Here is a 10,977-nt window from a genome sequence, read left to right as displayed (position 1 = left end):
TATGATTAGCCACAGAGACACTGAAACAATCTGCATACCCAGAGAGACAATGCTATTTAGGCATTCAGAAGGTGTTAGAGTAACATAAAGTCAATATTTTTGCTAAGGGAAGCCTAGAAAGTTGTAGAAATTGATGGCTTACCACCCTTCCTTCTACTGGGAAAGATTCAATTTCTGAGTTTCCAGATTTTTTGTAAATCCTGTATTATTGAGCATAAAAATATATGCTTCAACAGCACTTTCACTCACTCATCTGGAATTCTTGTTTGTATCGTAATTTATATATTGTCATGTCTAATTTTTATGTGTATTAGACCATAGGCTTTATTTCTTCCCTTATTCTATCTCTCCTCCTGTTGAAGTCAGTGGATGTTTAGATAAGGTAGGACTGGCAGAATCAGGTCCAACATCTATATCACCAAATAAATTCTTTTCAGTTTAACTCAAATAGCAACATAAAATGGTTTTCTATTTATAAAACCAAAAGCAATTTCCTCACAGAGAAAAATCTCCTAATCCTCTTCAGAAGGATTAAAATGTAAAAACTTCTATCAGTACAAAATAGACCTGTAGGGGGATTTTTATACCTGTCTTTTCTCAGTCTTGCAGCTGATAAATGAAGCATTACCTGCTTAATAGTGTCAAGCATGCCTGTATCCTTATAGGCATTCAGTGAAAAAAACTTTCCTTAAGTAATGTTGACTTGAGGTTCAGTAATCTTATTTATGTTAACTTTCAAAGATGTGACATGATTCTTGCATCTGAAGATGGTGACCAAGTAGTTATCCACTAGAAAATGCCTGACCTATACAAAGGCTTAACAAGTGTGAATATTCTGTTTGTCCTGTGTCCAAGAACTTTAAGATCAGCCTCACTTCAATTTTAATTTTTTCAGTAAGGCACTGATCCTGAAAGCACTTACCCATGTATTTAACAAGACTAATGTGCAATGGGATAAGCCATCGTACTGGTAAATGAAGCATGTGCATAAATATTTGCAGGATCAGAAATTAAGAAAGCTTATTTCTAGCTTAATTGGAAGACTGAGAATCTTAATTGAGAAGTTCTCTAATATATTCCTTAGTTACAGGCATATGTTCCTAGTAATTTAGATACAAAGGGACTGTCGACAGCATTTTCAAGAAATACTTTGGGCCCGTGTCTGGCAAATAGCAATGAAATGTCAGTATATATCTGTTGTTTCTACATATCACAAAGATACCCTTCTGTGAGGAGAAACCGTGATAGCAGATAAATAAATGCTGACAAATGAAACCTTGGTGGTGACTACTGTATGCAGTCTGTGAATCAGCCTGCATGTCTATGGTTGCCAATGGTGTTTTCCATTCTAAAACGGTGGGTGAATGTTGGCCTTTGCATGCAGACTATTTCAGGTAGAACTATAGGAACTTAGAGTAAGCTTCATGGAAGCAAATCACATATCCAAGGGTGATGCTTGTATTTCAAAGAGAAACATAACTGTTTTAAAGGCATAACATAACTAGCTAAAGCAAGGAAATTACTCTACAATTTGTTTTTAAACTCTTCAGAGATCCTTATGAAATTGAGTAAATAAGTTAAAGCAGTCAACAGGCAACTTTAATTTGTTAAGCCAGCATGTACTCAGCAAATCACTCTATATCTAATTGTCCTTGATTCTAGGCCTAATTGTCCTTGGAAGTATTATAGGCAGTTATATGTACCCATAAGCAAGATCTTCAGTAAGAATGTATCATATGTACTAGTACAAAAAGGTTTTATTTAACAGCAGACATTAACTGCAGACTTTCTTTTTACTGCTTTTTTCACCAAATTTACTTATGTAACTGTCCTAAAGAAAACAATAATCCAAGTTACTGTTTCCCCTGTACACTGCACTGTCCCTCTCATAGCATTTCATAACGATGTTGTGTGCAGAAGTGTTTTTTTGTTTTTTGGGTGTTGTTGGTGAGTAAAATGATAGTATGTAACATTATCTTGAAATTGAAAGTCCTGGTTATGAGTCTTCTGGGACAATTTGAATCTGACCTAATGTTTTCATCTCTCTAATGAGATCAGAATTTGTTTAGGAAGCCTAAAGCCACAGAATATGCATTTCTCATTAATCCAAGTAGCTCCTTTGAACTATTCACTGAAGCAGGAAACTGCCAGCAAAATCCATATTTAAAATGTACATTTAAGCTCAGCAACATTTGAGCGGCTATAGCAAGTGTGAAGGCCATTTTAGGAGAACAGCGTACCCCAGTGAACCAGGCCAGCCATACTGAAGGAACAGATTTGCACTTAAGATGCAACATGCCTCCCAGCTAGAAAAGCCAGAAGAAAGATATACAAATGGGAAGTTAAAAGCACATGGATTTGCAAATTCTTGCTTAAATACTAACAAGTTAATTCATTTAACACAATTATTATCTTTAAGTTCTTCTTTTTTCCTATTTCATTTATGTGAATTGCATTCACTTACTCATGCCGGGTCTGAATATGGAAAATTTATAAATTCGTTATTTCATAGATTTCATAGACATTTGGGGTGGAAGGGACCCCGGGGGATCATTGAGTCCAGCCCCCTGCCCCAGGGGCATGAAGTCATCAGGGATCATAGGTTCCCAGCAAGATAAGCATCCAAATGTGTTTTGAAGGTGTTCAAAGTGGGTGCTTGAACCGCCTCAAGTGGCAGTCTGTTCCAAAACTTGGGGGCTTAGACAGTGAAGAAGTTCTTTCTTACGTCCAGCCTGAACCGGTCACAGTGGAGTTTGTGACCATTCGATCTTGTCATCCCTTGGGAGACTCCGGTGAACAGATCCTGATGAGCACCCATGATAAACTTATAGGTGGCCATCAGATCGCCCCTGAGCCTGCGCTTTTCCAGGCTGAATAGCCGCATTGCTTTCAGCCTGTCATCATAAGGTCTGTTTTCCTGACCTCTGATCATGTGCATGGCTCTTCTCTGGATTCTCTCAAGCTTCTCCACATCCTTTTTGAATTGCGGAGCCCAAAACTGGACACAGTACTCCAGCTACGGCCTCACCAAGGCCGAGTACAGCGGGAGAATGACGTCCTGGGATCTGCCTGAGAAGCATCTAATGGATACAAGCCAGTGTTTTGCTTGCTTTACTAGCTGCAGCATCACACTGAAGACTCATGTTCCTGTTATAATTTCCCAGGTATACAATCTAATTATTGGAGGTTAGCATGAATTTATTTGCCAGATATTTAAGGCTGGTGAAGAAATAGGAATCATTGGAAATGGGAAAAAAAGGCAAAGCTCAGCTCTGGAGTGAAGAGGAAGTCAAAATGTATACAATGCAGTGACTCACCATGACTTGAAAAAGAGTCAGTGCTGAAGGGGACTGAACACAATGTGCACTGCTATGGGCTACATTAACATTGCCTAGTAGTAGGTTCTATTAGTATGTTTGCCCAATATGGGCCATGTGTTTTACAGTCATGCTCAGTATTAACTGCATTAATCAGCTTCATAGCAGAGGTTTCCATTACTGAGCACATCCTGCTTTTAGTAGAAATTCAGTGATACACACTGTATTTACTGAGATGTCCTTGCATACAAATGTTAAATGAAGAGCTTTTTTCCCATGCTGATTGGGGAAAAAAACCTTGTCTTATGTAAAAAAAATATGATAATCAGCACTGTAACATGAGCTTCTGCACAACACAACAAACACTTCCAACTGGCTCATTCCTCATGCTTGGAAATGAATTTCAGTGGGGGGTTTTCCAGCAGAGTTGTATTATACATTACAGTTCTTTTCCCCATGGGTTGTTATCCCACACAGGTTCTTCTTGTAACTGATAACACACAGCACCCCTCAGCTTCCCCCGCCCTCAACTAGTGCATAGCTACACTCCACAGAAGAACCTCATTCTTTCTGCTGCTATAGAAATTATTGTTTTAGCTGCTCCTAGGAATTGATGTTTTTTCATGTTTGAGGTGTCATGAGTAGATTTCTGAGGTAAACTAAATCAGAGCATGGCAGCAATTTTGACAGCTTATTTTTGCTTACAGAACAGTGGCATTGGTTGTATTATTGAGGCATACATGCCTTTTACATAAAACATACTTAAATTAAAAGGAAACTGACAAGGTAAAAACTCACACTGTGGTAACTTCTGAATGATACAAGTATTGTCCAAGATTACTAGAACCAAAAAGAGAAGGGTTTTCCCTCTATTTTATTTTCAAACTGTTTCCACAGGACATTTGACTTTGTAGATAATCAATTTGTTTTCCTTGTACAGTTAGCTAGTTAATCAGTTTCCTCTTTTGTTTCATCTTCATCTTTTTTTAAGTCACAATGAAGCATAAACAAAATGTACTTAATGACAGGAAAATGTGATTGCACAATCACAAGAAACAGATGAGAGATCCAGACACAGGACTTTAATTTTTTAATGTTAGTTTATTAGGTTTCAAGTTGATGATGGATGTAATGATTTTACATCAAATGTGTAGTCACAGTTTATAATTACCTGACCTATTTGTTTTGCAAGTAACCTATATTTTATATTCTGGATGGACTAACACAGTTTAATAATAAATATGTAGATATTAGCAAAAATGGAAGCTTGATTTCATCAAACCATTGTTCTCCCTCTCTTTTGTCTCCAAGCTGCCTGTCTTGTCCTGGGCTGTATGATTTTTCCTGACGGCTGGGATTCGGATGAGGTAAAACGGATGTGCGGTGAAAAAACAGACAAGTACACGCTTGGGGCTTGTTCAGTCCGCTGGGCATATATCCTGGCTATTATTGGAATCTTGGATGCCCTGATCCTCTCGTTTCTGGCATTTGTGCTTGGCAACAGACAAGACAGCTTGCTAGCAGAAGAACTCAAGTTGGAAAACAAAGGTAGGATTGCTTTAGGGAACTGTTTTGCTCTGGGCTGCCTCAAGGGCAGATACTTAAAAACCAATGATCTTCATTATTTCATTTTATTTTATTTTCAAGTGAAATTTAGCACACACTTATTTTCTAATTTGCTGGGGTGAAGGAAAGTTAATTCTTTGTAGTTCCCAAATTGAAGGCATCTTTCAATTACAATACTTCCTGCTGTATTAAAGAACCTGTACTTAACATTCTAAAATACCAGGTATGCTTACATTTTCCATTTAGTTTCCCCACTTGTTTGTTATCTCATTACCATTGAAGCTTGACTATCTTTGTCCATGCTGCTCTCTAGATTTGTTCTTATTTTGGTACCATTGGGATTTTGCATTGTAATACAAATGCCCATAGTATTCCACAGTACTTTTCCATGCAGTAGACAGTAAAGAAGGGAGTGTATGGCATGGGAGATTGATCATGAACTATGTAATGGGATTGACTATGCACTGAGGCACCAGTTGAATGAGCACAAGGTTCAGAGCCAACAACACTGAAACTCTCTGTCCTGGTTTGCTGTGGCTCAATATGTTGCCTTGGATTAGTATCTTAGTCATTTCATGTGGATTGGGATGGCTAAATAATTTAATATTTATACAGGTAATTTGGAATGGAATAGAATTATAAAACTTGGCAATAACAACAATAGCAACAACAGCAGTTGTGTTGGAGCCCTTCACCTCTGTGCTGGAAGCCAGTAGAAGCTTACATGGGCAGATCTAGGATTTCGAAAGGTGGGAGTGCAGATGGTGTGGTGCCTTATCACCAGGGATCCTAGTTTTTTCCATGATAACAACAACATTCTCCAATTAAAATAATTAAAATCCGCATTTTTCCACAGCGAGCCTCCCCTTCCCCTCCTCTCCCAAAGCTAATTGACTGAAGAACCCCAGCATTAGCCCTGCCTCTCACCGCTGGTTGGCTGAGAGGGCTGCCTGAAGAGCCCTGCCCCTTGCCAATGATTGGCCAATGGGCTGCCATTCATGTGGCCCCACCCCTTGGCAGAGAGGGGCAGGGCCGCATGATGGTCAGCCCTCTTGGCTAATCAGTGGTGGGGAGAGGGGGTGACTGCCATCTTTGCTGCTTCCGTGGGCCAGGAGCTTCTCCCTGGTGGGCTGCCACAGCAGCCATGTAAACCACTGGCTCCCCCGGGGAGCCAGCATTTCATTTTCAATAAGGTTTCTTCTTCTGATTCTAAAGTTCTCTGGAAAAATGCAAATTCCACATCTTTCCATGGCAAATGGATTTCTAGGATCCCTGCTCATTACATATAAGTGTACAATATATTTTTATCCCATTTAAAAGAAACTAAAAGCTTTAGTAATAAGCTAGGGGCCCAAGGCTATATTGTTCAGTTTAGCCTTCTTGAACATCTTGACAGTGCATCCAGTGCTTCACTGAAAGTTATTTTCACAGCTGAGTTAATGTGTGCATCAGTGTCCCTGCACTGAAAAATGGTGGTGGGCTGCGTTAAACTAAAGCTGGTTTGATAAGCTTCAGTTCAAAGAGCTCTGTCACCATTTTTCAACATGGGATGCTGATACACATGACTCTCCAAAAGATTTCATTAGCACAGCTCTCAGAGTTGTGCTAGATAAAGCATGTCCCCACACACACACGTGTACACACACACCTCTCAGAGCTTGTCTGTAAATGCTTTATGTCTTTAATGTCCATTCTAACTCCAGGGATAAAGCTGGCTGAATAAAACACTTTTCCCCATAAATTTGTAGCTGTTTACCTAAAATTGGGATTGCAAGACTTCCTCCAAATATTTGCTTTCCTAAATATATTTCAGCTCCACTTTTATACTCATTGACCATGAAAGCATGAATTACAACTGACTTGCGGCAGTCCTAACCCAGGCCAGCTGTGACAATCCTGTAAGAGCTGTTCTTTCTCACTTGGGTAGAAGATATTCTGGGCACTCACTCCACATGCCCTGGACACTAGGAAAGCTAGATAACATGATGTACAGCTGGCTGAGTTGGCTCTCTGTCAGGCAGGGATTCTCTGATGCAAAGGGAATCCCAGCTGCCTGTTTACAAGTTCTGGTACAAAGCAGTCAGGCAAGAAACCAAGGTTCTGGTCCCAACCATTCAGCTATTGCTATGCAATAGCTAAAATGTAGCATTTCTTTTTGTTCCATTCTCTTTCTTTGATTGACATTTTTCTTCTTGCATCTGCCTGTGTCTCTCCCATGTTTCATTTCAACTTAGGAATGATCCACTGGGTCCCTGTCTCCCTTCTGTTTCTGTGAAGCTTTGCTTTCAGAGACTTTTTAGAGATTTGTAGCTGCAGCAGCTGGGCATGAAAGAAGAACTTGCATTTAAAGTACAAGAAAGCAACGTTTTTACTTGACATGGAAAAGTCTTGGAGGATGGGTGTTATCAGGCAAGGCTTAGGCTGCTGAACAGCTCTTTTCTATCTCCAGTTAATCATTCTGTGTAGCAGGTTGTCACTTTTCACAGCAGTTTTATTTTCCCTGGGGCAAACTTGTCCCCATAGGAAATAACATAAATCATACAACAAACAAAATACATGAACAATAAATGGTTAGATCAAACTCTCCGGTCCTTTCCCAGACCCTGAGAGAGCAACCCCAACTCTGTATTGCCTCAAGACCACAGCCTTCCCTTTCTTCTTCAGCTCCATCCTCTGGAAGCTTTTAACTTCAGCCAGTCATTCCTGTCAGCTGGCCCAGTCCTCCAGGCTCTATACTTCAGTCTTAACTCAGGCAAAACCCCTTGTGACTGGAAGTTTGTTTGAGTTTGGCACCAGGCTGGCCTCTGGGCATCAGCACATATAAACATATACAAATATCTACAATAAAACAAGATGGCAAAGCAAAGTGAGACAGTCGTAGAGGGAATAGCCTGAATTTTCCTGTGAATTTGTGATCCTTGCTTGCCTCATTGTGCTGTGTGTTCAAAGACATGATTTCTATATATTTACATAATTTAATGAATGCTCAAAAATATAAGGTTATATCTAAAATTATGCACTAAAGAGGACAGAGACACATTTTTGACACTCAAGATTTTTTTTTTTTCCGTCTCCTAAAAAGTAGTCTTTCTTCCTTATGCAGCTCATTTGCTGAAGCTTGGAAGATAAATTTAACCAATTAGTCAACATTTGTGTTCCACATCAGATAAATGTAACACAGATTGAGGATGCAGTTTATACTTCTATGTATGTAGCTTATGTGATGTGTAACTTCTATGCTATCATCTATGTATTTTTCCCCACAATATCATTTGTCCCCTGAAGGAAAGAAATATTTCTAAAGGAATCTTGTGATATTTATGCTGCTGGTGAAAAAGAGAACAGCATAAAAGTACCTTTTAGCTTTCATTTTTAGGAGCCAACAGTTCCAGCTTAAAAAATGGAATATTATTGGGAGTAATGGCATTCAGAGTGTTAGCACAGGGGGTAGGAATTCATCTTGGCTTTAGGCTTCATCAACACCATTTTAAATGAGCCATCAACATCAACCATTAACCTTGATATGCTGTATAATAGCATAATTTAACATTCTGAACTGCAGCATTATAAAAGGTAAAGTTCTAGCCAAAGGGTGAAGGGATCAAGTGAAATGTATTTCCCTTTTTTTTTGGAAACTAGAGTAATACTATTATGGTAGGAGGTGTTAACATCATGCAAGTTATGAATCATCAGCTTGTAAGTATTCAAGGAGAAATTCCTCTCCACAAGTGCACCAAGAGTGAGTTGCTTCCTGGTGACAGAGTAGCAGTGCCTTCCCTTCAGACATGCAGTTTTGATCACACAATTGCAGGTAGACAGCACCTGTATACATTTGGCAGATATAATATGTTCAGGCTCCATTAAGGTGTTTTCTCCTCCACTGGGGCACTGATTTGAAAAGACCTGAAATCTGCAACTGTTTGGCAGTAGGGCACAATGCATTTGCTGAGCGTGTGAGTAAAGCCAGAGTGTTTTTCAGCTGTCAAGTACCATCCACAAGAAAAATGGCTTGTGCACACACACTCTTTGCATAGTTGCCCACCAACACATACAGAAATATACAAATCACCACATTCAAATTTGGGTGCCTTTGATACGGGTGCAACTGCCCAACTTCAGACTTCCAAGTTATCAAATTAAGGCAGAATATAACCCAAAATTAAAAAAACCATCAGCAATGGTGTTACAACTACAAATCAAACTGAAGCAGGAGATGTTGGGTCCCACATTGTCCACTTCTACCCTATTAAGGTACTTCTACCATTCTCTGTTGATTGTACAGTCATGCCCCTGATGTAGCCAGTCAATAAAAATCAGGTATATGCAGACCTTTGTTTTTATATAAACTGAAAGTAACATTTTAGAGACAAGATATAAAATGTTAACATGCTTGATGTTTTATTCTTTTCTTTGATGAATATTTCATTTTCCTTCTCATGACTGACTTCCTCTCCTCCTTCATGTCCAAAGGACTTAGAAAGGATCCACATGTTCCTTATTTCAATGAGGCACTGATAGATGAGTGAGCAAGGCACTGCCTCAGCCCTGCCCCCAGCATCCTGCACCTTCTCTGCAGCAGCTCCATCTCCAGTAATGATGTTGGGGGAGGAAGGGGGCAGAGCAGCAACAACGTGTCGGACCCCAACTCCATGCAGCGCCCAATGACTAGGGAGATGACAATCCAATCGCTCATGGGTCCTGTTACTCATTAGCCAGCGCAGATAGGGAGCAAATGCTACTTGCACACATTGCTTGCAACAGCTTTATTTAGAATGGAGATAGCTTTGGGTGAGCTCCCTCACAGACACCCAGTCTATGAACACGGGGAGCAGCCTCAAACAATAGTTCTTTGCACATTTATACACTTTAGTTCAGGTTCATTAACATTCACTCCACCTTCGTGCCTCCTCCTGCTCCACCGATTTCTCCTCCTATCTCAAGCTACACCTCTGTTTACTGTTTGCTTCATTAGCATGGAATTGCCTATGCATGTCATTAATTTACATGTCTTTTTGCTATAAGCGCATGTCTAAGACCTTGACTCCTGCTCTTCGGTCAATGGGCAGACTTTGACCAAAACCTGGAAACTTCTGGAGGCTTCTTCACCAATCACCATTCACCTTTTCACATATGTTCATCTCGGATTCTGTTACCAATTACATGTTGTTTTTCACATTCCAGTCTGGGTTTTAGTCTCAGGATGTACCAACTTCCATTTTTCTAAAACTTTACCTCATTCACAGCACGCAGCCTCACACAGACTTGCTTTTTCTGAAAAATGGTTAACACAGTTAAGATGGTTACTTAGCATATGCAAATGGCTGGTTTAGCTATCATTCTGCCTTGTGGTTAGCAGCTCTGCTAGGCCACAGGTTAAAGCCTTGTATTCAGCTGCACATCCAGTGCTCCCCAAGATCCAAATATTGTCACCCTAACATTCTGCCATGAAACCATTTTACAACCAACCTCCACAGTGACCAGATAAGTCACCCAACCCTGCCAAGCCAGGGCTCGGGTCAGAATGCTACACTGTGTTCCTAAGAGAAAGGTTGTGTAAGCAGAGGTGCTGAATGAGACCACTTATTAAAGCCCCTGCCTTAGGCATCCACCTCTAGAATTGCTGGCCTTAATTCATAGCCCTAAAACTAAGGTGACCATATTATTTTTTAAGGAAATCCGGGACGGGGGTGGGGATGCGCACACATACACAAACACAGACATGCATACAGACACATATCTGCTTCCTCCTCCAGCCCAGCAAACAGCTTGTGCAGGGGAAGTTGTTGTGCTGCCAGGCTGTCAGCCTGCTGCTCAGCCCCCATTCACAGCACCACCAAGCTCAGAGCCAGCTTTCTTTTGCCCTGTGGCAGTTGCTTCCCCCCCAGTCTCTTCCTGCCCCCGGCACAGAAACAGCCAGTCACTCGCTGTACCCACCGGCTCCTGCCCAAATTTGCAAGGAAGGGCCTGGCCCACTGGCACTCTGCAGGCATAGAGCTGGGGAGGCAGGGGTAGACACACACACACACACACACACACACACACACACACACACACACACACACACACACACACACACACACACACACACACACAC

The 10,977-nt window shown here is 40.6% G+C and overlaps 1 long non-coding RNA gene across 2 annotated transcripts in view; it reads left to right on the top strand.

The window, feature by feature from the left end:
• Positions 1 to 4,633: 4,633 nt before the first annotated feature.
• Positions 4,634 to 10,977, top strand: part of LOC109315737 — a 132,550-nt gene continuing 126,206 nt past the window's right edge. For both annotated transcript variants that reach the window (XR_002102594.1, XR_002102595.1), the window contains exon 1: positions 4,634 to 4,865. This is a non-coding gene — a long non-coding RNA (uncharacterized LOC109315737). The remainder of the gene's footprint in view (positions 4,866 to 10,977) is intronic.

This window comes from Crocodylus porosus, unplaced genomic scaffold, assembly GCF_001723895.1.
Source record: "Crocodylus porosus isolate Cpor-Errol unplaced genomic scaffold, CroPor_comp1, whole genome shotgun sequence".
NCBI classification, from domain to species: Eukaryota; Metazoa; Chordata; order Crocodylia; family Crocodylidae; genus Crocodylus; species Crocodylus porosus.
This window is presented reverse-complemented; position numbering and strand designations above follow the sequence as displayed.